This window comes from Phyllostomus discolor, chromosome 1, assembly GCF_004126475.2.
Source record: "Phyllostomus discolor isolate MPI-MPIP mPhyDis1 chromosome 1, mPhyDis1.pri.v3, whole genome shotgun sequence".
NCBI lineage: Eukaryota > Metazoa > Chordata > Mammalia > Chiroptera > Phyllostomidae > Phyllostomus > Phyllostomus discolor.
The window spans coordinates 90,326,424-90,331,797 of record NC_040903.2 but is presented as its reverse complement, the minus strand read 5'-3'; the positions used below and the strand labels follow the sequence as shown (position 1 = coordinate 90,331,797).

Below are 5,374 nucleotides of genomic sequence, written 5' to 3'. Positions count from 1 at the left end.
TTTAGACCCTGAATCCTTTGTCTGGGTTTTCAGGGGAAATAAGACAGTAAAGGATAAATCCCCTTCTTCTTAAGGAAAAGGAAGCAATAAGAAAGATTTCCTGTTCTGATGGAAAGGAGGAGACCACATCAATAAGACCTGAGCCACAGAGTACACCTGTGCTTGGCATTAATCCATCCTTTCAGGGAGTGTTCAAATCCTCTCACTCCCACAAGAGGAGGGATCCAAACAAAGCTGGTCCACAGTGCATGTGTCATTCTTTGTCCATCCTGCACATTACACATCCTGTCCATGCCAGGATCCTGAGGTACCCTGCCCTAAGGCCTGAGGTGAGAGAATGGGGTTCCAGGAAGTTAGTGCTTCTTTTACTTTGCTCTAGAAAGGCTTTTTGGCATTGTATTTTTTTAATTAAAGAATTTTATTGTTCACACTATTGCAGACATTTCAATTTCCCCCCTTTCTCTCCCCATTTCTGCATTAAAAAAAGTAGAAGTAGAGAGTGCTAAATTTCGGCACTCCTGTGGAAGGGCTTTGAGGATTTGGATGAGCTAGTCCAAAGTCAGTGCACAATAAGCAGGGACATGTGCTAGATGCTTTTTGCAGAATTTGGGCAGGAGATGAGGACACAGACCAGGAAAGACCATGCTAGCAGGGAAGAGAGAGAGGGAATTGATCTTTCATGTTTAAGAGGTAAAGCCAAGAGGTCTTGATGACTGAGTAAACGTGGAAACTTGTGCAGAGGAGGAATCCAGCATAATAGTCAGCTTTCCAGTTTCAGTAGGTGGGGGGGCCACAAGCTAAAATGGAAATCCCAGGAAGCAGACCAGCTGCGGAGGCAATGAAGGGAGAGTTACCTATGGAGCATGTAGGTGGTTATTCCCAGTAGTTGGAGAGTTAATTCGTATGGATAAGATCAAAATGCCAAGCTAGTCTCGGAGCATAGTGGTAGAGCATGGACTCTGGAATATTTCCATAGTGTAAATTTTGAAAAATAGAACAACAATATTTTTTAAAGGTGGTCTCCTATGTTAAAGGTGGTAGGGAGATATCAGCCAATGATTAGGTGTTGCCCCTTTTAGAGACTCTGACTATTGCTGCAAACATTACCTAAAGCACTGATGTCAGAGGAATATGATTCATCTCCTCTATAACGAATGATCTTTAGTCTGGTAGCCAGGGGATAATTGAGCCTCTGAAATAGACCTTCAGTTTGGGGTCTTAGCCCAATTTCTCCATTTTACCCTTTGTACAATAAGAGGAAATAACTTCTATAAAATGAGATAATTCTAATGATTTGGTGACATAATAAAATAACTGGAAGAAAGAGCTGAGACTTAAATATACCCTTAGTAAGATAAACCTCAAAATATGGGAAAATTAGGTTTGAGAAAAAGTAACAGATGATATAATGATAATTTTTTAAAGTTTATGATGGACAATAGACCAAACTAGATTATAATTCTGCAATAAATACCAGGCTTCCTAGAAGTGGGTAGGGATGAGATAGGGCCTCCTGATTGTGCTAGAGCTAAAGTCTGAGAGCTTAGTTAGTCCTCTCTCTCTTTCTGAGTTAGTCCTTGAAGAAGCTGACTCACTTGAGAGTTTCTCTTATCCAAGTGCTTTCTAGGACTTTGGTGGCTTCCTAGAGAGAGCAAATGTCTATCATTCTGATTTGCCAGAATGAAAACTCTAGCACAGACATTTTGCAAAGTATGGGTCTCTTACTTTGCAAAAATGAATCGTAAGTGCTTTAGCACCTTTATTCTTAGGGAGATACACCTCAGTCTTCTTTTCCAAAGTAAAAAGAAATTGAATTTATGAATATTCAATACCCTTCATTCTAATTAGAGTCTTTGAAAGTTAGAGTTGGATGGGACCTCAGAAAACCAGTGTTTAGAGTTTTTTTAAAAAATATTTATTGATTTTTTTTTTTTAGAGAAGGGAAGGGAGGGAGAAAGAGAGGGCAAGAAACATCAATTGGTTGTCTCTCTTAAATGCCTCAACGGGACCCAACGTGCAACCTAGGCAAATGTCCTGACTGGGAATCAAACAGGCAACCTTTCATTTTGCCGGACAAAGCCCTACCAGATGACCCACACTGGTCAGGGCAGGTGCTGAGAGTTTTAAATGCAAGCCTTCTGAATCAGGCCACCATATTATGCTTTGGACTAAAATTGTAATACACAATCAGAATACAATATTAACACTTTTCTTATGGTAGGAAAATTTGTCTAACAAAAGGCTTTGTTGAATGAATAGTACTACATTTGAGGCATGCCATATAGTTAGATAAGCATATGATTCTTTTATGAGGTCTCCATTAGCTAATTATTACAGAGGAATATAAAAAATCCTATATAGAGAAGAGTGAGGAACAAGAAAGGACACACTGGTGAAAGAAGTTTTGCAGAGTGGAGTTGAGGTTTTGGGGAAAGAGCATTCCTGGGAAAGCTCTGTAGTGTGTTTCTTCCTCTGGGTATAAATGATTTCATATCAATCACTGATAACTATGTTCTTTTGTGTTCTTTTCTGGACAAGGGTCTGAGCAAGCTGATTGAGACAGATATATGTAAAAAAAATATCCCTACAGTTATTAGCACTTTCCAGCTTCATAAACTTAAACAATTTTATTAATGTTTTGAGGCATATGCTAGCCTTTTTACAATTCCCAGTAGGAGATGGTACTTTTTCAAAATATTGGCCTTTGGGCACATGGTTCCTTCAACTGGGAGAATTGTGCCCCCTCTCTTCACCGGGTCTGCCCCAGCTCATCCTTCCGATATGAGCTACATTGACCTTCTCATAGTGGCCTTCCAAGTCAGGGAAAGCTGAAAACTCCTTTCTTTTTTCTTCTATCACAATACCTTGATCCTTCCCCATTTGACACATCATAAATTTAAGTGATATATTTATATACAGGGGAGGGCAAAAGTAGGTTTCCAGTTGTGATACAAATAAATAAAATAATTAACAAATAATAATACAAGAATAAACTCTGTTTTACGTACTCACAACTGGAAACCTACTTTTGCCCCACCCTACTTTTGCCCATCCCTGTGTTTGTTTACTGTCTTATAAAATGTGTCTCTCAGAATACTGTATGCTCTGTAAGGGCATAGACCCTCTCAGTCTGATTCACCACTGTGAGCCAGGTGTTTACCTAATTCAGTGCTTGGTCCAAAGTTGAAATGGAAAACAAAAATGTCAAATGAATGAATGCCTTTCACACATGACTTAAGTGATTAAATTCTAGATTATATTTTAAACAAGAAGTTAGATATTTTGTTTAATATTCCCCTAGCTATTTCTTGCTCATTTATCCTTTGATTTAATATCCAAGAACTCTCTTTGAAACTCTTCATGGCTTCCTTGACTAAAAATAAAATGTACACTAAGTTATCAGTTCCCGATCTCTCCTTAGAATCAATGTTTTCAGATGACTTGAAAAACTTAATAGGCAGGTTTCCCTGGGAAGATGCTAAAGTACTTTCTGTTCACTATTTGGCCATGACAAACACAGAAGTGAGAAATGATTTCACAGTTTCACAATACTTATGAAATTTATAACATTGTGACATATGTGACATTTATAAAAATAGAATTTACAGGAAGCACTAGGCATAAAGTAGAGCTCATTTAAAAAACTGTGATCTGAAAATATAAATGTTTATTTCTTCTTGGATTTATTTCTTTTGATATAACTGTATCTGTATATAACTTTAGATATCTTTACTTGTTTTTTTGAAATTTGAGATAAAAGACATAAACATTAATTTACTTTAAATATTTTTCTAGTAAATGATATTTTTTGCAAGGCAGCTTTTATGTCATTAATTAAACCCTAGTGTCCTAGGGTCCTAACTATACATGTTGCTAATAGAAAAGGGAAATGTCTCTCAATGATTCTTAGGTGGAGACTATATACATATAATATATATATTTATGTATACATTTACATATACATTATTTATATATATTTATAAACTGTGACTCTTTAAAGTGTTTTGGAGATTGCCATAGCTAACTTAGCTGATGTTGAAGGTAATTTACAGAAGAATTTCATATACTTTTCAGCTATTTGAGCTATTTTTAAAAATAAGCCTAGACTAATCCTAGATTTAACAAACTAGCAAAGCAAAAATAACTTTTACCTATAGTGTTCAAGTCACTTTTTATTGGGAAATAATTACTGTGCAAAATGGCTCATAATTACCTGGATATTTTGCAATCTACCAAGGCAGGACTGCCCAAGCTATATTACATCCTTCTATCAAAATCACCAATTTCTGCTACACTTAACTTTACTTGTTTTCTTATAAGGTATTTTGTAAGTTTTCAGGTGCTTTAATACTTCATCCATAGCCAATAAGAGTTCAGTAACAATTGAAATTGTTCTCTTCAAACTAAATATATCACCACAAAACATTTTGTAAAGTACTTAAATTTAAAACATTTTTAATATGTTATATATAGACAGATATGCCAGCTATGCTAAACTGAGGAAACTTTTAAAAGGAGTCATTGCTTAGTAAACAGGCACTAAAGGGCTTATAATTCTACTTATTGAATTGAACATTAAAAAATATATTACAATTTGATTCTAGCTAGCTGAATTTTGATATTCAAGTAGTATTATGAAAGGCATGTTTTCTGAAATACTAACATAGGCTGGCGAATGGTTTCATGCACCCTATAGTATGGGTTTTCAGTTTTATCTAGTTATATAATGATGGATGGTTCTTAAAGTTAATCCTTAAGATTATAGAACTTCCCTAAATTCTTCCCTAATCTAATCAACTTGTGCCTTGCAAAGAGTTAATTTTAAAACCGAACTTAATTTATAACAAACTTTTAAAAAATTGCATTTGAATAAAAAGAGAATGTTTGTAATTTGTTAAAGACCATGTGAAAAATGCATTACTGTAGCAATTACATATACCATATCTTTACATGTTAAATCCACTTTAAGAGGTAGCAGATAATTAAAACTCTTTTTTAAAAAATTCCTATTCTAGCTTAAAAATGCAAGTATATATATATATATATATATATATATATATGTAATTATAGCCTTGGAAAATGTTAATTTAAAATTTTAACACGGTTGACCCACACCCCCTGCTAATTCCCAGCTGTTCACAACACTAAATATTTAGTAAATTTTATAATTCTTTTATTATTTATTATTTTTATTGATTGATTTTAGAGAGAGAGGAAGGGAGAGAAGGGAGAGGGGAGAGAGAGATAGATACGTGGATTTGTTGTTCCACTTATTCATTCATTCATTGGTTGATTCATTGTGCCCTGATGATCCTGGATCAAACATACAACCTTGGTGTATCAGGATGGCATTCTAACCAAATGAGGTACATGG

General features: G+C 35.1%; 1 long non-coding RNA gene across 1 annotated transcript in view; it reads left to right on the top strand.

Moving 5' to 3' along the window:
• Window positions 1-251: 251 nt before the first annotated feature.
• The window catches only part of LOC118500630, a 28,909-nt gene continuing 23,786 nt past the window's right edge, over window positions 252-5,374 (top strand). The window contains exon 1 of the long non-coding RNA XR_004903205.1: window positions 252-329. This is a non-coding gene — a long non-coding RNA (uncharacterized LOC118500630). The remainder of the gene's footprint in view (window positions 330-5,374) is intronic.